At 41.4% G+C, this 25,773-nt stretch overlaps 1 protein-coding gene and 1 long non-coding RNA gene across 3 annotated transcripts in view; both read left to right on the top strand.

Moving 5' to 3' along the window:
• The window catches only part of MCC (MCC regulator of WNT signaling pathway), a 407,995-nt gene that overhangs the window by 214,906 nt on the left and 167,316 nt on the right, over positions 1 to 25,773 (top strand). The window lies entirely within an intron of this gene.
• On the top strand, positions 7,662 to 21,425 carry LOC118913178 (uncharacterized). The gene is made up of 2 exons (XR_005025106.2): positions 7,662 to 8,621; positions 21,092 to 21,425. It is a non-coding gene; the product is annotated as an uncharacterized LOC118913178 (long non-coding RNA).

The raw sequence follows: 25,773 nt of genomic DNA on the forward strand, positions 1-25,773 counted from the left end.
GGCCTTGTGTAAACGCCCTATGCAGCCCTCTCATTCTCAGGTCTTTAGTCTGAACCGGGAGACTCAAGCCGACTCAAGCCCGGATGAATGGGAATCCCTGTGAAATGTCATCGTTTTCTCTGTGATGTGGAGCATGGGGGCCTGCTCTGGTTCTCAGCTTTTCTGGGCCTGAGACTTTGGTTCCTGGAACACAGTTTCCCCCCACACCCTTTTCCTCGCAGCTGGTGTGTTAGCTGTGAGTGAAATCACCCGGTTTGCTCTCTGCCAGAAGGCTTGAAACTGTTACAGTTAGCACTAAACTTTCTGAGGAAGGGAAATGTTGTATCTAAGCCAGCGCCATCCAAACTATCCTCACAGTGAATAGTCCCACTGATCCATCAAACAAGCCATATTACAGGAAGGAGGGAAGAGTTCAGTATAGAAGCCATGCAAGCTAGGGAGTGGAAATCATGGATCATGTGATATACTTATGTTCTATTGAGTTGAAATATCTGGACATATTTACTCCTATAGCCTTATAAACAAATGGAGTATACATCTGCCAAAGATCTGTCAGTTTGATGTGGTCTAAGTTGGAGGTTTAGTTGGAAGTTGAGGAGCCCAATGCAAGTTAGCTTGAAAGTAACTCATAAAATTTATGTTTAGGAGTGACTTTACCCATGGCTAGATCCTGAGGCCCAGGTATTACATTCACACTTCCCTCCCTGCCCCATCTGTTAACTGGGCTTGTGCATATTGACCTCAGGGAAGACTTACTGGGGTCAAGTTCCAGCCCCAGGCCAGTCACTAAGTTGGGGAGAGAGTGTTATTTATGACTGCCCTTTCTCAGGCAGTAGCCCCCAGGCAACCACATATAAGGGAGAGGAGCCTTTCCCCAACAGAAGGGGGTAGGCAATAACAGCCCTCCACCGCTCCCTGCTTTATACACAGTCACTGTGAAGATTTAATTTGCAGAACAGGTAAGCAGAAAGGAGCAGGATTTAGACTTTTAAAGTAGGCAGAAAGGAGCCATTGGAGGATCCAAATGACATAATGAATGATCTGATTAAATTTGTTGTCTTAAAAGCTGGACCTGGGCTGCATGTGGAGAATCAATCACCTAACCTGAGTTGGAAATGGGAGACGAGGTAATGATCAGAAACTGGGAGCACCTGGCACAGACCCAGGAATCTGTCTTCTGCCGTATTTGGAGCTGACCCAGAGGAGTTAGCAGTTCACTGTGGGAAATCTGACAAATGAGAAATGTGTATATGACAAATGAGTGTGCACACCATAGTTGGCAAAGATAAGCGTCCCAGATTTAGGCTTTGTCCACACGAGCCATTTCCCACTGAAGAGTCCACCACAGGCGTCCCGCCCTTGGGTGTGTCAGACGTAAGTCCCCCTCCCATCTGGGCTTTGCAGCCTAGGTCGTCCTCCTAGCTGTGGCTGAGCCCACCTTTTGCTTCCTGGGATCGTGGTCCAGGAATCCATAGATGGGTTTCAACAGCTCTGTCAGTCAAATCCTGGAAATGGATGAAGAGAAGGTCCATCCTTGTTAGATTAAGAGGGGGCTAACCTGAAGGAGATTAGGAACCACTTCTTCATGAAAGTCACCTTGGAGAAATAGCCCTGCTTCCTCTCAGAGCTCCTATACTGGGCTTACCAACTCCCATTACTCAGTTTATTTCTGAAAGAGACCTACAGTGTAACAGGATGTTCCAGTGACGTGTATTCCTGGGGCCGTCCCAGTTGAAACATGGAACGTGTTTTTATAGAGATCTTGTTGTTAATATAGTAACTAGGAGTTATGCTGATATTACTATATAAACTAATGGTCTCCAAACTTCTCTTTTTAAAAATAAGAAGCTTAAGCTTTTACAGCTTGTATTGTGAATCTATGTGTATTTAGAAGCTCTAACTGTATTAATGCTACATACCCTATAAAACATAAACTAGGTGTTAAAGGACAAGGCAAGAAACAGAATGAATGTTCTTCCCACACTCCAGTGAATTGTCACAATTTCCTTACCTTTGAGTCCTTCAGTTTAAACTACATGAACTAAATAATTTTGCAGAGTTAACTAGAAGCATGCCCCAGCCTTTTTCTTGTACTATTTCCTTGGAAAATGTGTTTTAAGGTCTAAACAACCACTTTACAAAAATGGGAACTATAATTTTGCTATACATTTGAGACCCAGTATTTTCCTGCTGCTACATTGCGTCATCTCGAGACTCCAAGGCAGCCTGTGGTGGTGGGATTGCTCCTCTCCACATCCCCTTAGTCCCTGGGGTTCCTGAATGTGCTGGCAGTTTTTTCTAATCTCCTGGCTCCTTGTCTATGCTTTTAGTTCAACAGTCTTTTTTTTTTTTTGAATTAAAAACAAACAGCCATAACATAACCACAAAACATTAAACCAAACTTAAAATTAGGTTTAGCTTAAATTACTGGGTTAACAGCTTTATTGAAGAGTTTTTTGAGGGTAGAGAATAAAATGCTACACTTGGTTTCTCGTGTGTTACCATATTTAACTGCCAAATAGGAAAACAGGAAATAGAAAAAAAAAGACAGGAATGAAATAACAAAATGCTAACAATTAGTGATGTTGTAGGTGGTGTTTTTCTCTTCAATTCCTAGTTTTCAGTAATAGGATTATTTTGCTACAAAACTGGACATTTTTTCCAAATGTTTCTTATTTTTTCTTACAGTGCCAAAAACTCATTCAAGGCTGATTTAAGAATGTCTACATCCATAGGCAGCGATAGGCACTGAAACACAGGTGATACTTGACTATATTGTATTCTGAACTACCCAAGTGACAGTATCCAAAGCTTTGTAATTCTTACATCGACGACTTTGTGAAGTTAAGAAACTGTGAGGCTGTGTGTGTGTTGCTGTGACTGCCGCTCACGCCATGTGGGAAGACAAATACAGCTGCATTCTTGATGTCCGTGTGATATCAGTCTAACTGCCCAAAGTATTTGAACTCTCCATTATTGTTGAAGGAGGGAAAATCCACACAGCACAGTTCCTTTCTTCTCTGAGTCCCTAATTCAGTTTACACGCTCTCCCCTCCCCTGCCCCCTAGCTTGCTTTGCACTCAGTTCATGGAAATTATTTTTCTGCTGTTTCTGAAACATAATTCAATTCTGGTACTTCAAGCATGAGATGACCCTGATTGTTTTTCACTGCTCTTGCTTTAGAAGAAATTAAATCACTAGCAATATTTTGCATCCAGCCAACACACATTAAAACTCCTGTCTCCCTTGGCTTTGAGAGCCTTGGAAGTTTCTGAATTAGTCAGAAATTGTAGTATAACTGAGACTGATAAATGAGGAAGCCCTGTTTTATTTTTTAAATACAGTCTCTCTTCTAGCCCAGGTGTGTGCCTTTGTTTTCATTAAAAACAACTGATTCTTTTTCCCTTACTTTTTTTAGACCTGAAGCCTTCCATGTTTTTCCCCTCTGGCTCTTTGGTGGATAGCTATCATTTTAATATAAATGACTCTTCTGGAGATTTGAACTTTACTTGGATTTTCCTTGGCAGAAATAAGATTAGGTAATTTTATGACCTCCTAATCCTGGAGGCACCGGTTTTCCTAGTTTGCAGTTTTTTTATTGGCTTTCTCCATAAAAATATTTTCAGAACATTAAGATGAATGAGCAGTAGAGCAGTTGGTAGTTGATTTTCATGGAACAAGCCTGTTTATTTCCCCATTACTTAGTGCATGTCAATGAAAATGCCTAAATCATATTAAAATATCTTTGAACCATGAAACTCAGACATTTCTCTGGTGTTAGCTTTAAACATAATGGCCAAAATAGTACCCATTAAAAAGTAGAAATGTTCACATTTTCACCTCAGTAATCTCAGTAGTATATTTGTACCAATTAAATATTTACCTTAAAAATAAACTATTCTATGCTTACTATTAAGAAGCAAGATACTTTGGGAATGGTATAGTCTAGGATTTGTTCCCTGCAGACATAATACAAGTCCAAGTTTTCTTTGAGGGGGCAAGTTCAGTCAGCTAGCTGGTACTGAATGAAGACCCTCAGGGTTTTCAGTACATTGGGAGCCCCCTTTACCACTTTCTTTCACAATTCTTAAAAAAAATTGGACAGGGTGAATATAATTTCAGGGTCTAATTTCTTTTCTTTTAGTATGCACGTTCTGACTTCTTCCTTTTTAAACCTCATTATAAATTGATTTGAGAAGGAAGGAGAGGAGGGTCTCGGGCATGGACCCTTGGGAACACACTCCTGGCCCGGCCACCCAGCCTAGTGCCACGTCGTCCCCCGAACATCCACTGGGTCAGCTTGAGATGGGGCTGGAGCGCTCCTCACGGTGTTCATCTGGCTCTCCATCTGCTCTGCCCTAAGCTTGGTGTTGAGCTTAATGCTCTATTGCTGGTCCTCAGAGTGCCTGCCTCACATAGGAGTTATGATATTTACAGTTGGTGACACTAATAAAGACAAACACTGTGTAGCACTCAACTGTATATCTGGCATCATTCTAAGCACTTTGTAATTCATTAAGGTAATGAATCCCTAGCAACCTCAACAACCCTAGACGTAGTAATCTGCATTTTTCCAATGCAGAAGCAGAGACATAGAAAAATTAAGTAATTTGTCCAAAGTCATAGCTGATTAGCTGATAAGTGACTCGGGTGAGGTTGAAGTGTATGTGTCCAGTCCCAGAACCCATGCTCCTTGCCACTGTACTGCCCCTCCACGGCCTGGCGAGCCTGTCTGCCACAAGAATTTCTAGTATTTTTTGAAATTTGCCTTCCAGATTATTGGTGTCATTGGTTTATGTCATAAGTGCAACAATGTAATTTCAAACCCAGAATCGAGTATGCCTCACCTACTAACTGCTGTCTCGAGCCCTCCTGGCAGTGTGGCTTAGCTGTGTGGATCTGAGATGCCTGAAAAGAGGACACCACAGCCAATATTTTGCCCTGTCACAGAATTCCTACCTTGGAGGCCCTCAAAGGTCTGACATGAACATGGGGAAATCCAGCCGACGGGGTTAGGAAAGCGAGGACATGGGGACAGGAGCGCCTGTAATGCTGCCTTGGTCATTGGGCTCCCCACAAGCCCGGCGGACCCTGACACAATCTCAGGGTCATCAGAATTAGGCAAATCAGGCAGAATGTTCAGATTCCAGTTATTTCTGCTTGTGCAAGGTTGGAGCTGTAGAGTTGGATATAACATTGAAGAAAAAGGATGTCCCCTCAGAAAGTTTTTATTTCCCAGGGGAATGTAAGTTCTGGAAGTTTCTTTACCAAAATGGTTCCTCTACAGCAGAAATCATGCCCAAAGAGGCTTCTTTACCCCACCGGTGAAGCCATGCCCCTTGCAGCCCTAACCCTCCTGTGCGGTTCTGTCCCGGACAGGGCGTGGATCGGGGTCCTCGAGGGCAGCCTGCCTTCAGATGGCAAGGTGGTTACACCCACGCGCACCATTTGATCGCACTTCACCCACCCACTTTCTCCAAGCACAGGTGGATCTTTTTACTTCTCAAGTGCTAAATTCTGTTTAAATATACTTTTCCTCTGTGGGTCATTTGCTTTTGTCATGTTAAGTGGGTTGGAGAAACTAATCCACATGCATAGCCGAATCAGATTTAAATCTATTTGGGAAATTATTTAGGGAAGTAACATGCTATGTGTATGTTTGGTTACCAGTCCAAGTTAAAACACCGGTGTTTTTATTTGGAGGAACATTCCTCTTTGATTCATTTTTCATGTGTACTGAAATCATACTTTTGAAGAACCTAAATTGTGAAAAGAAGGAGGAGGGTTTTGTGTTGCTCCCTGTATTGATATTTTCTTAAATAGAGCCATTTTTATTGTGGAACCATTTAATGTGGACTTGGCACTTTTTGCCTTGGAAAGCTTCGAGAGCAGTCATTTCACTCCTGAACAGTTAGAGAAAGTGTGTTGGGCAAGGCCAGGAGAAGCAGAACTTAAAAGCAAGCCTTTTAGGAGTGCTGGTGGTACATAAAGTTGAAAGTTGGCCAGAGACTAAGGTTACATTGTGAATGTGTGTGTGTGTGTGTGTGTGTGGTGGGGAAGGAGGGGTGAAGAATCCTGACTAATTGGATCAGGCGTGTGGTTTTATCTCCTTTTAGAAGGCATTTATGTCTCTTTCATGTACTTTGGGCTGAATTGCTAGCACCCAGGAGCCTGTCACGCTGTGGGGAACCTGCAGCTGCTCTTTGCCGCTTATGTTGGATCTGTAGTGTGCACCTCCGGGATCCATGCAAAAATATAGTGTGATGTCCCCGGCTGGGTGGGGCTGTGAGTTTCCTTGAGGAAATGGGCAGGAAAAGAGTACTATTTTAACCAGTGTTTCTATATATAATATCTGTACTCACTGTGGCTTTCTAACTTCTTGAAGGAAAATTGAAAACTAAGGGTAGAGATACAGACCTTTTCTTCAGGGATTTTGGTTTTGTAGAAAACCTTCCTGGGGAACCTGCCCTGGTACCCCAAAGCCTGATAGAGTCCTGCAGGGTGTTCCTCTAGCCTGACCCCATATAGAGCAGCTTCCATCACATTTCACAAAGGAGGACATTGGTAAGCTTAACTTTTTATTGAAGTGTTATTCTCAGAGACTTCCTTTTCTCGGCAGGATCATAACACTTGATTTATCCAAATATCTATTTATATGAGATTATATGTAGACTTCTTCTAGAGTCAGTGTGTGTGAAGAATTCATCTCATGTATGCTAAATGTTGAAAGGGATCATGGCTCAAAGTAGCAGCTTTACTTAAAAGTAATTTTCAGTATTATGGCAACATATTGTATAGTGGGTTTCTTTATGTGTTTAACTGTCTTTCATCATCAAAACAATGATTCAGCAATTTCATGACCCTTCATAATGCTCCTGAAAGTAGGTCAGCACCACTAGATTCAGTTACTCAACAAATACTGAGTTGTTATTCTTTTAGATGCTAGTCAGAATGGATCTTTAAGTTTAAACTGTAGGTTAATGGTAAGTGGCTCTGAACATTTTCCCCACTCTTGGTGGTAGAGTGGCAGAGCTTATGCCCTAGCATATATACTTATGTTTCTCTATTGTTTTTCTCCCCCAGGATCTCTCCATCCTGGGATGTCTTTTCTATTTGGGAGCAGGGGCTGGTCACATGAGGAGAATTGGTTCTGATAATTAGGGTCCACCAAGGCCATCTATTAGTCTGACAAATTTCATAGTGGTTACAATTGAATATTATTTGTAATCCAGGAATTTGGGGCAGCCAAATATATCTCAGGTGACTTGGGTGGATTTGGGTCTAATTCTCAAAGAAATGTTGATTGAATGGTAAAGGTTTCAGCCTTTCTTCCCCAAAGGGGTGGACTTGCTGGTAACATCTGACTGGGGTGTGGGGTGGGGGGTGACTCAGAAGGAGGAGAGAGAGGGGAGCGTGCACATATATACAAGTTACCATCACCTCACGGCTACAAATCACAGAAAATGGCAGTTTTGTTCCTATTCTGTGTCATTAGATTGTCTTGGAAGAATGCAAAACTTTTAACTCCTGGGGTTTCAGAGAACCTGGCAAGTTAAGGAGACTTCACTGCACTCCTGCTTGTGTTCGGAACCAGTAGCCTGGTTACTTTGGTCTGCTTTTCTTCATCACTTGAGCTCCTTTCTAGCCTGAGCCATTGAGAGGCATCCAGGGACTCAGTTTAGTTATCTAAGAATTTACAGGAAAACATGAAACCCTTATGGTGACCTTTTCCGCCTGAATATGGGTGTTTTCAGTCTTTACAATTCATATGGTAACTTGCTGGGTAAATAAATATTCTGTCTGGTCCCAAAACACTTTATTTCAAAGAATCCTGTTTCCTTTGCTCTAATAGTTTCAGATAACGTGAACGGGCTTATAATGCCCCTTTGCTCTCTTGTATAATTTTGTTTCCTTAACATTAGCAATAGTCAAGTGTATAGAGCACTTACTGCAGGCCGGATGTTTTGCTAAGTGCCTTACATGTGTTATCTCATTTAATCTGTATGACAGGGTTCAGAGGTGGATTAATTGTGTGACTATTCACTTGCATGGCCACTTCCAAAGTTCTGGAATGGCCTAGCTGTGGATTCATACAATCATACTACGTGTCTTTGCAAAAGACTACCCCTCTGTAAACTTCAGCTCAAAGCCTGGTTCTGCCCCTGGGTGGATACTTTAATGATCTATATTGTATAGTTGAGAAGACAGAAGCCCAGGCCATCTGGCCCCAGGCCCCTGAGGTACTCTGCACACGGTTAGGAGTCTGAGTTTCTCTGAATATCTTAGTGAACATACTGCTTCATATCAAAGTTATATTAATTATACTTAATTTGCAATTCTAGATTCTTCTTAGTGTTCAAATAGGTCCTTTCCCACTTTAATCAGTTTTCAAAGTACCTTTCATCAAAGAGTTACAGGTTTTTTGAAGTGTTGATACATTGAATGTATGTGTATAGAATTATGCATTAATCCAAATTTGAACCCTAGTATGAAAAATCTGCCAAGTAAACTGGCCTGTTCTTCATTCTCACCTGTTTGGAGTTTTTCAGGCATGTGAATCCAGAATAAGGAGGCAAAGGGAGCATTTTGGGTGACCTAAAAGCTGGTAGACATGGGCAAAGGTAAGGACATGCTGACTCACACATCCTGTAGCTATTGTGTGCTAGTGTCTAGCATCTAATTCTGGAAGACTCACTCCCAAAGTCAACTAATTGAACCCCTTTTCCACACACTGAGGTCCAGTATTCCAGCCCTAGGAGGTAGGATGCAGTCATACTATATTAAGTGGATTAAGCAGAAACTATTAATGCAAATGTGAAAAAGCTTGGGGATAATCTTTCCCCACCTCCGTGTGTGCAGTTGGTGCTTTCATGCTTACTGGGTCTCTTTTCCCTGATGTCTGAAGTGATAAGCTCTATTTTTGCTAGAGTGTTAGAGTTTCCTTTAAGGTACAAGCTAGTTAGTAATGTACCATCTTTGTGCTTGAAGTGGTGGCAAACTATCTAGGTAATGGTATCTCATAGTCCATGAATCGACTAGTGAACATAAAAACCAGAGGATTGAATTCAAAGTTTTATAGGTTCTGTAGAACTAAATGTTAGTTCACAAGTTATTGGATATATAAAAGCTAGGGCTTAGTGTAGATAAATAGAGTTGAGGTTTACTAAAGTAGACTTTCATTTGCATGTTTATAAGGAACACTGACCATGTGAAATAGCCTTGAAATAAATGTGAACGCTCACAAAACTCATTGAGCATCAGTAAAACCATGATATTCTTTATTGTCTTTAAGTTCAGTATGTATTTTCCATATTTCTCTTACACATATTGGTCAATTGTTAAACATGATTATCTCAGAGACACCACTTCTAACTTTCATAGCTGTCAAGAAAATTTGTGAACATTTACTTTCCAGGAGAAAATTCCAGTGTGGAGATGATAGAGGGGGAAAGGGATTTTTAATGAGAAAGCTCCTTAGCATATTTGGCCTTAGGAACAAAACGAACATGGGAGATAGCCATGACTAATAAATAAAACATCACCCGTGTCCTGTGGTCAGGTGTTCTGAGTTTTGATCTAGCTAAATAACAGGCCTCCTTTATTTTAAGCAAATGAGTTAAGAATGTCTGATTTGCAAAACTGAGAATGTATGATTGTTAAGGATTGCATCCTAAGATAGTTTTTAGGTGGGTGCATATTTACTGGTGATGTGTGAGAGTGCAGTGTAAACTGAGCTCCTGAATTAAATTAGATTTGGATGTGTGACAGGGAATTTCTAAAGCCTAAGATACTTTTTTCTTAATGAGGAAGTGGAAAGACTCGCAGGAAGGGAGAAGCAATAAAATAGGGAAATGTGCTTGCACCTTAATACTTTAATTTTTTTTTTAAAGATTTAATCTCTGCAGTTTTCACCAATGACTGAAGGTCAAGCTCTTGAAAATTTTTCACTCTGAGAAAACATTTCTGGAGTTAGGCAAGAGTGCTGGAGAATAGGATTTGCTTTCCAGAATGAGGACTTTAACATTGTGATGGCAGTATGTAAACTGCAATCCAAGGAATTTCTGTAGCTGAGGAAAAGTGTTGGGTTCATCAGTTTAGAATCAGAAAATCCCCAGTGACATATAGAAAGTAGTAGAAACTGCCAGTAAGTGAGAGAGAAGGGTCTGTTTTTCAGTTATCTGTAATAATATGGCTCAACTGCTTGAAGAGAGTCAGTGCAACTGTAGTTTTTGTTTTAGAGAAACTGCAATGTGGAGATGCGGGCACAAGGCCAGGTTCAAGTTGCTAAGGTGGAAACTGCATGCTGGGGTGCTTTGCCAGTTGCACCAAATATTCAGGTTAGGCTGCTCCAAGGCTCCGTTCTCACCTCTTCTTCTCACCTGGCCTCCTGGCTGTAAAACCATCTCAGTGCTGACTTCTGAGTCTGTATTGTCAGCCTAAACCTCTCTTCCAATCCAGATCATATTCAACTGCCTCCTCTTTACTTGAACAGGTACCTCAAACTAAAACTGCTAAAGCCGGGCAATCTTTCCCTGTATATGAATGGCAACCCTGTCCTTCCAGTTGCTTGGGCCAAGAACGGAGTTTTCCTTGAATCTTCTTCCTCATACCTCACACCCAGTCTGTCACCAAATCATATTGTCTCCACACCTTTCAAAACTACCTGACACCAAGTGCTGGTCACCTTTGTCATCTGTTTTGGTTGGTCTTGTGCTTTTTGTTTTTGTAGCTGTCTCTCTGTATCCGCCCTGCCTTTCTGCAGCCTGTTCTCACCACAGCAGCTGAGTGAGCCTTTTAAAATGTGAGTCAGTCCCTGTTATCCCTCCACTCCAAATCCTCTTTCCATCTCACTCAGTATAAACACTGAACGTCCTAGAAGTGGGCCATAGGCTCTGTATGACCATCTGTCACCGCTGACAGTCTCCCCTCCGTCTCCCTGCCCAGAAGTACTGGTGGCCCTGCTGTTCCTCCAGCACTCCAGCCGCTCCTTTCTTAGGGCCCTGCTTTCCCCAGAGAGCCACATGATTTGCCCCTCACTTCTTCAGGTGCTTGCTCAAATGTCACCGTATCAGTGAGGCCGTTTGGTCCATCCTATAAATGTGGAAACCCACTCCCTACCCCTCCACTGCTGTGTTGCCAACACCATCTGAATTTCATATATATATATAATATGTTTACATAAATGTTTTCTTTATATTTATAAATACAAATATTTGTAAATATATTTATGTTTATTAAATGTGCTTATAAATACAAATATATATATATATTTTTTTAATCTATAAAATCTTATTGTCCCTTGACTAAAGTGTAAGTTGCATATGAACAGGAACTTGCTTTGCATCCTGCTGTGTTCCTGGCAGCCAGTGTAGTGCTGGGTCCATGATATCCAAAGATATTTAATAGAATGAATGGATTTTAGGTCTTTTTTTCACTGTAAAAGTTGGAAGATTATGTTATTTTATACTACTTATGATAGTTATGTTTGTTCTCAGTAACTTTCTATATCCTCCTGGGTAATCTCATTTTAATTTCTCTCCATTAAAAAGTCTTAGCTGTCTATATTCCAGTTTTCTGGAAAAAAAGTCAAACCTTCAGATAAGTTGCAGGCTTTGTGTAATGAACACCTGTATACCCTTCACCAATTATAACATTTTGCCACTTTTATTTCATCTCTCTATACCTGGGTTTATATAATTTTTTCTGAGCCATTTGAATTAGTTGTAGACATGACCCTTCATGCCTCAGATGCTTCAGGGTCTACTAAGGTCAAGGACCTTCTTGATGTTGATACAGTGCTATAGTCCAATATAGTCCATTTCAAATTTCCTCAATTGTTTCCATCATGTCCATTAACTGTTTTTTAAAATCCAGGATCTAATCAGGTTTCGTTGTTGCATTAGTTGTCATGTCTCTTTAATCTCCTTTGATCTAGAACATAGTTCCCTGGATATTATTGGTCTTTAATGACGACATGTTTTTACAATCCCGGCCACATGTTTGGCAGGATGTCCTTCAATTTGAATCTGTCTGATTGTGTAATCTGAGTCTAATCATGAGAAAACATTTTTGGCAAGAGTGTAACATAGGAGATGTGGTGTGCTTTTTAGCCTGTCACCACTCGGCACACAGTGTCATTTTGTGTCGCTGCTGGTGCCAGTTTTGAGCATTAGGTTAAGATGGTGTCCACCAAATTTCCTTATTAGAAAGGTGTCTTTTTCCTTTTTGTTGTACATGGTCTCCAGTGTGATACTTTGAGACTACGTGGTCATCCTGTTCCCTAGCAACCTTTTACCCAACGGTATCAACATCTAGTAATGATTCTTACCAGGTGGTAAAAATGGCAATTTTCTTTTTTCTATCATTCCTTCTGTATTTATTTGATATTCTTCAGGTAAAAAACTTTCCCTTCTATGTCTTCCTGTTTTAAAATCTTTTTCAGTGTAAGTATAAATTCATAGATTTTTTTTCTATTCAGTATGTCATACTGTCTCATTTTGAAACTCAAATTGTCCCAAATTTGACTAGCGGAGTGCTGTATCTCAGTTTTGATGGAGAAAATAATTGGCACCTTTTCTTCAATATAGTTAGGTATCTGAAGAGCTAAAGGAGTCTCCTAATTGTGGTAACATTGGAGGGAACAGATCGTATAGTGGAATCTTCATGGAGAAAAACGAAGGGGCCTCGGGTATCCCAGCGTGAACGGTCTTGTTCAGCTGGCTTCCTGCCAACGACTTGATAAATGCTATTCTGGCTGAGGCAGGTCTGGAACTGGGCTCTCTGTCCCAATTCTATTCCTACCCTGAGCAAGGCAATGAGGCAGTCTGGGAAGGCTTGGATCTGTCTCTCCATTAGTGGTTCCCAATTGTAGGAGAGATATTTTGGCTTTTTTGTTTTGTTTTGTTTCTGGTTTTGTTTTTTTAGTACAGCGTATGGACCTATAGACTCTGACTCTCTGGACTGGGCTCCATACTTACTCTGAATGTTTGTAAGTTTTTCTTAGGTGATCTTGATATTGTAGGTTCATGCTTTTTGTCTAACTGGAACTTGAGTAGTCAGAAACTCTGTGGTCTGTTGGGTTTAACTGAACCCAGGCTCACTGAGGCTAAAGGGTATAACTTGTGGGTTGATGACAGGTGGTGGCATACCTGGTTCTAGTTAGACTAGACCAGCCTTCAACCAGAGGATGTGTTGGCCCAGGAGTGAAAGATCAGACGCACATAGCCGATGAGCAATCTTCCTTACAGATTCTCTTTCTTGCAGGATTTACATGACAGGTGCTAAAAAGTGGGGAATAATGGAAAGTAATCTTATGGGGGAAAAGACTGCCTTTCATTTCACTTTTATGGTAGGAACAGAATATGTTTGACATCCATCTCCTGCTTTATAGTTATGATAGCTGTACAGAAGCAATATGTGCCTGTCAGAAATTTATAAGCTATCTTAGTGTTGTTTCCTCCAGACTTAAAGTTCTACTGACTGCTAAAACATATAATTTGAACTTTGTTTAAAGATTTTAAAAGGGGGTGGGGTGGTTTTATTATAAACTACTTATTTAAAGCACAATGACTAGTTACATGAGTGAACTAAGCATCACAGCTACAGTATAGGAGCTGAAGTTCAAGTTCAGGTACCATGTTCTCTAGCTGGAAGGTACCATATAGATACCTTGAGTTGCTATAAAGTATCGTTCAATTCAGGAATGAAATACATGGAAAATGGATGTCTGGATTATTTAAGATACAGTTAGATACCAAATAATATATAGTATCTTTTGGTGAGGTCTCGTATTCTATTTTCTGTAATGCTCTGGTATCTTAATACCTAACACCAGATTGTTTAGCAAAGTGGAGCTTGCTTTTATTTTCTGGTGCATTGGAGAAAAGGTGAAATTTATTCTTTGAAGGTGGTATCAGGATACTATAGATAGTAGTTACCCTAGAAATAAGATAATAGGCAGAGATAGTTGCAAGAAGTTAAAATGTGTGTTAGAGCATTATGGGCAATTTTTGTTAACCACCCAAAGTTTTATAATGCTCTAGTGCTAAACAAAATTATTTAATCCCTTTTAGAAATAGGTTACCTTATCGCTTTGGTTGAAAAACAAAATGAAAACTGAGGCTTGGTTTTGCGGCTACTATTAAATATATCTGATAAAATTGCATTGTTTTATCCTTAGCAAATAACAATATACCCTCTTAATTTTCACAACAGTATACAAGGCAAGTATAATCACCATTTTCAGATGCAAACAACCAGTAATAAGACTAAGTAACCAAGTTGAAGGCACTCAACTGATTAGCAGCTTTGGCACACCTTGAACTCAGATGCACTGAGGCCAAGACTATTCTGTAAGGCGTTTCCCCTGATGACAAATAGTACTTACCACGAAGAAAAACACCAAGTTAGAATTTTAAAAATTAAAATCACACATAATTCCACATCCTAGAAATAAACACTTTTAGTGTTTTAGGGGATACTGTTCATTATTGGTTTGGGAAAGTGTTCAGTTAGCTTAATCTAATGCTTGTGAAAAACGTGGAAATTCTTTAAATTGTTGCATCTTTTTCTTTAAAATGATAGGTTGATAACTCTAGACCCTCACATTAACTTGTCAGGTACTTGCAAATGTAGCATTCAGACACACATATAACTTGTTGAGAATGACAGCTGTCATTGGAAAGCCTGATTTTGTCCTGTGCCTGGGTCAGAACACTCTTCTCCAGAACTTTTCATCATGTTGCATCCTTGTGCAGATGTGTTCATGGATTTTCTGGCCTTCAAACTAAAATTTGAGCATATGTCATTTTTCTCCATCATGGCTATTGCCTTTCCAGTCACATTAGTACTTTGTAAGGGATTCAGAGTCATTGTTTCTGGTCCTATATCGGCACTTAAGTATCTCAGTAAGCCCGCACTCTCCCCCAAGACAGTTCCTTGCTCTGCACAGACTCTGTGGCCTGCTAGCACTCACTTTAACCTTAATTTCTTCATCTCTATGGTTAGGGCATTAGAATTGGTCATTTATCACCCTCTCCAGCCCTGACAGTCCCTGATTCTCATTGTTTCCTGGGATGCCAGTGATCTTGTGTCTGTGACTGTCTACACACATCATGATCCAGGAACAGGTGTCTGGTACAGGTTCCCTGGGTTGTGATTCCCATCCTACTGCTGTAATTATGTTAGATCAACTAGGTGAAGGACTTGGTGGGGCTTGTAGTCATGAAGTGCTCATTAGAGTTGAGGGTGGATAAGGGTATGAGTGCTCAGAGGAAGTGACTGGGAGAATTTACCCAAATTGCACCAATGTTCAGTGAATGTTTGGAGGTAACTCTTGAGGCCCAAAGAAAGTTCAGTAGACTTAAGGAGGGGCAAGCAGAAGGTGGTCAGGAGGCTTAGTTGAAGAAGGGAATCTTGGTACTGAGCTCTCAGAGGTAGACCAGTTTTAACTGTAGATGGTGCAAGGTCTAAATGCTGACTGGGGTGGATTGGAACTGAGATCTTTAGGTTGGTGGCAGTCAGAATACCTTGATGGCAAGAGTTTTAGAAGGAAACTCATAACATTAATTCAGTGGAATAGAGGAGAAAGCACATACATTTTAGTGTTCTACCTGGTTCAGGTCAAAACTCAGATAACAACTTTGTGATATGAGCATCTTTGACTCTGTGTATGAATCTGTAAACACCCTGCCAGAGGTTGTCACCAAATCAGGTGATGTTAAAAAGGCCTTAGGAAATCAGCAAAGCACTGTGCAGACATACCAGCTGTTGGTCCTTGATGTGGCTTCATTCTTTAGCCTCTTCCTTTTATTTCAACAAACAGTATAAAGTGGGAGCAGGGCCATCACTTCTACATCTCTTGTATCCTTCCAACTTCTGTTCAGTTTTTAGCCTATCTATCCTACGTAATTGATCTCCCCCAGAATTTTTTTCTAAGGGAGCCACTCACTATCCCCTGGTTAAACTTGTCTCTGTAAAAGGGAGTATGAATTTAGACTTACCTCACTGCATCTGTAAGATCTGAAGTTAGTAGCAACCATACATGGCTATTGTTGGGATTTCAAGAAGGTCCTTTTTATGACCTTTAATTGAAGTTTTTCCTTTGTTTACTCTCATTTGAAGAGTTGCTGTTTGGATTAGTGATGGCAGTTTGGAGTTTACTGAGAGTCTGGGAGCCTTAAAAGCCTTCTGTTCTTTCCACAGTGATGTTAAATTCAGTGTTATGCTGCCGTTAGAAGTTCTTAAAGGTAAAGGGTATTTCCTCCAAGGAAAGTAGGTATTTTCAGTTTTGGGTCCCTCCAGTTCAGAGCTGGAATAAGAAAAAATGTTTGCATGCATTCATTATATAAAAGCAGGCTTTTTAAAAGAGGGAGGAAAAGAAGAAATTAAGGGTCAAAGAGGAAATATTGTACAGGTGTGTACTTAGAGAATATTCATTATAAATATTTTTTGAACTTGATAGGTAATGGAGGTAGAGGGGAATTGACTAATGTACAAAAAGACTTGCTATAAATATTTCCAAGTCTTTTTTAGGTGATTAAATTATTTGAACTATTGGGCTAGTGGCAATGTAGCTTAAAGCTTGAATGTCAGAAATGTAACTTAATTGAAGATCCGTCAAAAGTAGAGATAAAATATGTATGATAACAGTGGTTGGAGAAAAAAAAATTTGACTTGCACATACTGGGTTAGGACCCTATCCATAGAGCAAAAGTAACTCAGGGAAGGGAAGCCTGTAGGGAGGTAATAGCAGACTTGAGGTTTTAGAAGGACTTTCAAATGAGAATGGCCTTAGGTATGTCTTTTGGGATTCATGAGCCTCTTGATCCATCTTGCCAGATCTGTACGTAGAAACTATGAGATTGTCACTCGTACAGTATAGCCATCCTATATGCTTGCAAGAGAGTGGGCTGCCGTGGGGGCTGCAGCATTCCCAGTCTAAGCACTAAGGCATAGCCAGGGCTGTGGTACCAAGTGGAGTTCCCAGGTCCTTCACCTTAGTAGTTAGGGAGGCACTGGAGATCTGCGCTTGTAAACGGTTCTGCAGGGGAGTGTGATGAGCTGGGTTTGGCAATCACCACCAGACAGGACCCAGGAACGGGTCAGGATGAATGTAGAGATCATCAGCCCATTAGCCTATAAAGGTGCTTTATGCCCTGAGTTTTCTGAGTCTCTCAGTTACCAATTACTAGAGTACAGGGTAAAAAATGGTTAAGGACATGTGTTCCATCTAAAGTCTGACCGCCTAGGTTCAAATTCCATCTCTGTCACTTATTAGCTGTATGTCTGAGCAAGTTGCTCAACCCCTGTATTTCCTTATCTGAAAAATGGAAGTATTAACAATGCCTACTCCAAGAATTGCTGTGACTAGTACTTGAGTTATTGTCTGTAAAAGACTTACAATAGTGCCAGGCTCCTAGCAAGCTCTTAGGAAGTGTTGGGGCATAGCAGCAGGGCAAGGAGTTTATTTCACATGGAGAAGGCCTCAGGAGTCCTCGACCTAGAGACCTGGAGAGGATGCCAGTGTGTGAGGGCTTGGAGGCAGTGCCCATTTTCAAGCTAGATGTACTAGAAATGAAGTAGTTATTTGGCAAAATGTCCAGTCTTACAGACTGGTCATAGAAACAAATCCACCCTTGGTGGTGGCTGGGCCATTCTGTTATCTAGGCTAGGAACCTTGACTACTCCCTCTGCTGAATCACCATATAGTTCTTGCTAAAAGAAAATTTCTCAAATAACCCTCCTTTCTCTCCAGTTCCTACGTCCACTGCCCTATACAGGCTGTTTGCATCTCCTGCACTGTCCCTGGAACCAGGCTGTTTGTTACAGGCTTGGTGCTGCTCTCGCAGCAGTTTTATCTAACACCAAGTTCCACAAACACAAATGCCTCCCACTGGCTCAGGCTGGGTGGGGACCTTGGTAAACTAGGGGGGTGCTCCAAGGGGGGCAGGAGCTGCTTGACTCTGAGGATCATGGGCTCTGTGTGGCCAGATCTTCTTAAGAGAAGCTAAAAATCCAAAGTTGTACATAATTCCCAAGTTTTTTAAACTTTGGTAATTAATTGAAGTGTTTTACAAACAGACATGCTCACAGGCCATGGGTTTGCAGGCCGATGGTTTGTGACTTCTGCTATCAGTGCCCAAGTCCGGCATGTGAGACCTTGCATGGAGGTCTCCTGCTCGCCTCCCAGCCCTTTCCTGCATGCCCTGGGTCACACTTGCAGCTGCCCCTACAGCTGGTAGTTCTTCTGCATCCCATTGTTATACCTGTGGCTCTGCCCCATGAATAAGGGTCCACCTGCCTGAAATGCATGTTTTGACCTCCTCACACCCGGCAAGCTTTTCCCTTGCATTAGCAGGAAAATATCTGCGCCTGGCACTGGGCTGTGGTGACGGGTGGGACAGTCCTTGCCTTCAGTGCCTTTGCAATCTCTGGCCCAGGTCTCCTACCCTACAACCTGCCCCAGTGCAGTTCTGCACCCACTTCTGACATGTGTGGGCTTTTCACACCACCACGCAATTTGCAGACACCAGCTGGGGGTCCTCTAATTCAACTCAATTCTGACTGTCTACCTGGAGATAGCATCAGATCCCACAGGGTAAGGCTCAGTTGTCATTCGCACATTCAGGTTGTCACCTGTACTTTTGACCAAATTCTGGCTATAAACCAGCGGTTTCCATGACCCTCTTTTTGGGTTTGATTAATTTGCTAGAGTGGCTTACAGAACTCAGGAAGTTTGCTTCCTTACTAGGTTACTGGTTTGTTATAAATGATATCACAGGATATGAATCACCAGCCAGATGTACCTGAGGACATACAGAGGGCCCGGTATGTGGGAAGAGGCATGGAGCTTCTCTACTCTATGACCATGACACCCTCCCAAAGTCCCACGTGGAACCAGTCTGGAACCACTACACACCCGGTAGAATGAATAAAATGAAAAAGACTGACTAGAACAAGGATTGGCCTGAACGTGGAGCAGATGGAACCATGATACCTGGCTGATGCGAGTGTAAAATTGCTCAGCCACTTTGAAAGATAGTTTGGCAGTTTCTTAAAAAGTTGTACATGTACCTATTACATCACCCAGCCATTCCAAACACCTGGACATGAATGTTCATAGCAGCTTTATTTGCAGCAGCACAAATCTGGAAAGAACCCAGATGTCCATTAACAAGTGAGTGGATAAACAGACTTGTTCCGACCATACAGTAGAGCACCACTCAGCAATAAAAAGGATATTGATAAGTGCAACAGTGTGGAGCATCTCAAAATAATTATGCTGAAACAAGCTAGACCAGAGGTACAGAGTGTATGATTCCATTTATAAAAAAATCTATGAAATGCACACTACTCTGTAGTGACAGAAAACAGAGCAGTAATTTCCTGGTGTTGGGCATGGTGGGAAGAGGCTGGGGAACTTTTTGAGGGTCCCAAGTATCTTCACTCTCTTGATTATGATGATGGCTTCGCATGTGTATATATGTCAAAACTTTTCTAATTGTCTACTTTAAATATGTGAAGTTTATTCTAACCATTATACCTGGAAACTCGAATGAGACAGGACCCATATTTCTTTGTTCTTGTCTGTTGTCCAGAATCTGTCTTTGCTTATAATAGGTGCATGTTAATTATTTCATGAAGTGAATTTCTTTTTAAAATAAAGTGGGGGTGTGGAGAAGAGTCAGTTAGGAAAATGTGAAGAGCCACTGGCGATTCTACAGTGTCATTTATTCTAAGTGTCATTTATTCAAATGAAGGCTGGCTGGGTCCACCTTCCCTTTTCATCTCCTCCAGTGTTTATTTTCTTGCCTTTAATAGACTCATTCCAGAAGAAAAGATTAAAATGGAGTTGGTTTTGGCTCTGATAGAGCCTTAGGCTTGTACCCAGAGAGGCTTTAGATGATATGAAGGCAAACTTGGCTTTGTACAGGTCAGTAAACCAGACCAGAAGAATTCTAGAGCCCAGACTGTGAGCGCAGTTCCGGTCTTCACTGTTAGCAATGAGTCCTGTGCAGCAGGGCCTGTGCAGCAGGTGCATTCTCCAAGTCACGCTGCCGCTCCATTCTGTTTTCTGCCAGATTCAGAGAGAGGAGGGCAGTCGTTCTTAGTTTAGGGAAACCTGACTAAACACTGAGTACAGATTATTTATTCTGAATCTGATTCTGCTTAATAATGAACCTCTGTAGAAATGGCCCTGGGCATCTTGGGCAGCTTGTTTTTGGATTCGTGTTTTGTTGTGTTTAGAGCCTGCAAGTGAGATGAAATGACGAGAAGGGTTTTTGCTCAGGTGGGTTGGCTTTATTTCAGTCATTGACCCAAGGGCGTGATGAACCAGTGATTTGGACGGAGCTCGTCAGGTCCTACAGCACACCGTGGTATAGAGCAGAAAGGCATGTAGGAAAAACAATAATGGGAAGTAGTCTGAAGGCCAGTTTGGACTCTGCCTGGAGAGGGATCAATGTCTTCGTCACAGCAAATCCAAACCTTGTGGAGTGTCGTTGAGGGACATGAAGTTTAGCCTTCAACATAGTATCTATCTGGCCTGCTCAGACTTACAATAAGTCTTTGTTATGGAAAATTTCAGCCATATACAAAAGTTGAGAAGCTAGGTATAAGGAGATTCATTATATTGTTTCCTAGTTGGGACTTCTTATTAAACCTTTTTAAATAGTGATTAAATGACTACCAATAATATGCCATTACTAATACAATTCTAAATGATCTAGTCTGAGATATTAATGTTCTAACCTCACATTGCTTCAAATAAACTTTTGTTTTATTTATTTTTATTTTTATTTTTATTTTTTTTGTTATCATTAATCTACAATTACATGAAGAACATTATGTTTACTAGGCTCCCCCCTACACCAAGTCCACCCCACAAACCCCATTACAGTCACTGTCCATCAGCATAGTAAGATGTTGTAGAATCACTACTTGTCTTCTCTGTGTTGCACAGCCCTCCCCTTTCCCCCCAAATAAACTTTTTTAAAAATGGAAACATAATGTTAAAACCATTTGTAGATTTATTTGTGGATAGATTTAACAATTAATCATTGATTTTTAATCCTTGATTCTTTCTTTTTAGGAGAGCAAGGCAGAGGCTTTTATTTAGAGAGAAAGTGAGAGGACAGAGCTCCTGGCTCAGGCCAGGAGGGGACAAGAGAGTCCCTGATCCCTGATTCTTAATGCTAGAAGCTGACTGCTGAAGTCCCAGCAGGAGTGGAGGCCCCACGACCGGCCCCCCAGAGCCCAGTGTGCTGTGAGGGCCATTTCCTCCAACCTTCCTGCGAGCAGACTGCTCGGCACCGTCCAAACAATGCTTTCCAAGCTGACTTGGCAGTGGGACTCTGGGTTCTAAAGAAATCTTCAGCTTCCAAGCGTTTAAAACAGCCACAAAAATAAAAGCAATGAACAGGTTACCTCTTTAGGCATTTTATTCTGGGTTTGACAGCAGATGCCTTATTGTTTACTGAAAACTGTAAACACTTTAGAAGGCAGAGGACAATTTAAAAATGCTATTTTACCACATTTCTCTCTTACACCAGAATTTTTTTATACTCGCCATCCCTACTCCCATAAAAAAGAAAATACACACAAATTACATATCATCTATAGTATGTTGAGAATTTCTTTGGATGATCTTAGTTCTAGGTTATTTTCAAAGCCATTCTTACATCACCCTTGCTATTTTGAATGCTAGTTATTAATTTAAGAATTTTATTTGTTAAAGAAGCTAAATGTCTAAGATTTCTTCATGTCTAAGTATATCTTGCACAAAAGATATTGCCAAACACATTGTGTGCAAATCAAAGGTTTAATTATTCAAAATGCCTGAGAGGACATTTATATTCTGAAAGAATTCTATAGTGAGCTCATTGGTGAAATGAAAAAATAGCTCCCTAACTCGCTTGAGGGTAATTTTTTTTAACTTTTTGACCCATGTAAATTGAAATGCACCCCACTTTGGTGTTATGAAGTTCATTTCTTCCTCTAAGCATTTTCTCATTAGTTGCCCATGTGGGATTTGTAAGAAAGAAGGGGAAAAAACCCTAATGCACTTAACTGATTATTCTGACCTGCCTCCTACCCTTCTGGTTGAGTGGATGGTAATGTCCGTAATAGGAAGGAGAAAGCGCAGGCACTCAGCCGATCACATGGTGCCCTTTGCCCTTGTCTGCTCCTGAAACGCTGTTCTACCCAACCCCCAACCTCTCAGCTCAGTGACAAAACTATTAGCTAATCTTAAGAGGATGCAAATGTTAGAGATGTAAAGAATAAAGTTAATAAAAACCAGGGTATGAATCCACTTAGCCAGCATACATTTCTGAAGTTATTTGTTGCAGATGAGGCATCCATAAGGCAGTATCACTAGGCTGGTGAGTGAGCGAAACTGGCTGGAGGGCTCTGCTACCCTCCTCCCTGCCCTCCTTCTGGTGGCTGCTTAGGAGCCAGATGCTTAGTTAGGAGTTGTGGCTCCTTTCTGAGCTAAACTATTTGCAGAATCTGGTTAATGTGGGGGAGGTCAAGCAACAGGAAATACTGAAGAATTCTGTCTTACATGTCTACTCCCTACTCCCCAGCCCACAAAAATGTGTGGAGTTGGAAGAGGAGACATGTACTCAGCACAATGAGCACATATGCAGCGTACGTGTCCCTTCTGACCTCTCAGTGTTTCCCTTCTCCCCTGGGAGTGGATGGGGTAGCACTTCCATGAGCAATGCTCAGTGGGCTCTGCCTGAATTCTCTTGTTTCAGGCCAAAAGATAAATGGCAGAGCTCTGGCCATCCATCACAGTCACATGGTGCAACCAGAACATCGATTTGGGGGTACAGGTGGAAGGCAGAGCTTTTCCCCTAATTAGTTTAAAACTCCACTTTCCACTTAATTCCCAGTGCCTCCAAATGTCTTTGTATTTCCCTTTTGGTGAATTTATTGGTATTACTCTCTCTTTTTGTTTTGACATGTGTTAAACTCAAATATCTCTGTCCCAGCCCCCATAAAACACTCTTTACCTTTAAAGAAAGATGATGTTTCACATATATTCATTAACATGGAAAAAGGATCTTTCTAATAATGTGACTTTACAAATTCACTTATTTAGTATTGTCCTTGCATCAAAATATCTACTGTTAAAAAAAATTTGCAGCTTGAATTCTGAAGTATGTCACATCTGAAAAGCAGGTCATGGTCAGTCTATCAGGAAAAGACAATTTATAGAACAGTTTGCTGATGCCAGTGTTTAGTCAACACTAATGTTTTTTAACTGATGAAGCTTTAGGGAGGAGAGGGAAAAGCCCTTCTCTTAGAGTTTGATCTTTAATTTTTATTAATGTAAGACCCAGCCACTTGTTTCTATAATGTAAAATATGAACCAACCAGCTGAACCTGGGTTCCTGTATGAAAAGCTCAAGTGCCCTGCTGTCACGCAGATGTGATCGTAACAGCCATGTTCACTGCCAATGTATTTGGAGCCTCTAAGCAGGAGAACTTGCCCATGAAAATAATACCTCCTATTTATTGAGCACCAACAAGGTGGTAGGCATTTTAGACATATTCTTGATTTCGTAACTACCTACTCTCTCATTATCTCCATTTTACAGATGAGGTAAAGTCTCTGAGAGCAGGCACCTTAACTGAGATCATACAGCTAATAAGGAGCAAACCCAGGCTTTCAACCCTTATCTAGATGAGAAATCACCTATTCGGAATTTTTACTTCATTGGCCATGCCACCTGTAGATGGGTCAAAACTGTTAACGTAAAAGAATAGAACCTGCGTGAATTGAATTACTGTTTTTCACCAACGGACCATGGCTGAACTTTTCCCAGAGCCTTCAAATAGAATAATTTTTGCAATACTTTGTAAACACTCATCCACCTAGTTGATTTTCCTCAACGGCTATTGTGTGCCTGACGCCACGCTCAATTACAGTTGTGACGTGTGGGCCCTGTCCTCAAGGAGCCTAGTCTTTCAGGGAAGACAGATGCACTTAGTGATAATTATACTCTTGGTTTGCGATGGAGGGATGTTGGGGTGCTGGAGAGCCGAGGTGGAGGGAGGGAGAGTGTGTGGGGTGAGAAGACTGAGGAGATCCTGGGGAACACAAGCTTATACCTTCACTGGGCAACAGAACAACAACAGAGGTAGGAGGGAAGCCCGGAGGTAAGGTCACAGGCAGGCAGGGCAGGGCGTGGCAAACTTTTTCTGTAAAGGGCCAGAAAGAAAATATCAGATGTTGTGGACCATGTGGTCTTTGTCAACTGCTTAATCCTGCCCTTCTAGCAGCAAAAGCAACCGTGGACTTCATGTAAATGAATGGGCATGGCTGTGTTCCAATAAAAGTTTATTTATAAAAACTGGCATCAGGCCAGGTTTGGTGCACGGGCTGTTGTTTCCTGTCCTCTGTGTAGAGGAGGGAGAGGGGTTTGTTATCAAACAAGATTCAACTGCGAAGGAACAGTTTTGACTGAACAATGAAACAATTAGTGGCTACTCTGAGAAATCAGTATGGTCATTCCAGCCCTTACCTCGCATATTTTAGGACTGAGTAAGTATCTGTCAAAGACTGAAGGATGGCTTCTAGTTGGCCTGGAGACAGTCTGGTAGTAAAGGGAGAGGTGAATGGTAGGAGTGTGTTTCAGATTTTAGATGGATTGTGTATAAATCACTTGATAGTGTATTCTAAAGAAAAACAAAGACCTCATATTTGAAAACTTATTTTTACTTTGAAATGAAATCATAATGCTGGCCACTTACTTTGGGTCCATCAGGCATACTCTTGTTTTTGGTTTTGCTTTTCTGGAGGAAAGGGGAGGTATTGGTACTTAGTATCCAAAAATATTGAAGTAGTTGATGCTGAAGAAAATTTTGATCTGTCCTTAAAAGTCTGAGGATATATGTTATGCATGGAGCATGGACTGAATGCTTCTTGAGGATGACCAGAGGTTGGCTAAGGCTTAAACTTCAAGGTTCATTTGTTGCTGCTATTAGGGGATTTTATCATTTCATCAATGTAAAAATATATGTGTATTGTTTCACACTATTCTGACTTCTGAACGCCTATGATAGCATAACAAGCCCACACTATTGTTTGAGTCACAGTGGCAGCTGTCCACAGTTCAGTTGTACAAATCAAAGTCAATCTTAATAATTCAGCTCAGTTATCTTTCTGTGGTACCAAAACGAAATATTTTCCATATTGGGGCAGACAGGACCTGTCTCTGGCAACCATGATTGATGTGGAGCAGAGGCTAATGGGTGGGCGGGCTTTGCATTTGTTTAAATTTGAGGATCTTCCCAGAGTGACGACCCCGACGCCATGGTCATGACTGGGCCTTAGCAAACCCTGGATGAACCACTTTCTTTCTTTCATGACTCAGATGATCCCTTCCTGCATACAGCCTGCTACTGAAGCCTCCAGAATTAGACCTTCCATTCAATAAATAATCACCTGCTTCTGTCAGGCACTATTCAAAGACAAAGGCACGAGGTAAGCAAGTCACAGTTTCTGTCCTGTGGTTCCTTATTTGGAGCAGATATCAAGAGTCCCCTCTCTGGAAGGGCCCATTCCAGTCCCCCTAAGTTGCCTGACGTTTAATGGAGAAGAGGTATGCTTCTGGGCACTTGTGATACAGGGTAGCAGGTGTAGCAGGAACTTAAGGAGGCCTCTCGCTCTGTACAGGAGGTCAGCAAAGGCTTCCAGAGGACATGCCTCAACCCCAGCATAGGGGCTGGGCACAGCTCCCCCAGTGAGGGGTGAAGGGATGG

Source organism: Manis pentadactyla, chromosome 2, assembly GCF_030020395.1.
Source record: "Manis pentadactyla isolate mManPen7 chromosome 2, mManPen7.hap1, whole genome shotgun sequence".
Taxonomy (NCBI): Eukaryota; Metazoa; Chordata; class Mammalia; order Pholidota; family Manidae; genus Manis; species Manis pentadactyla.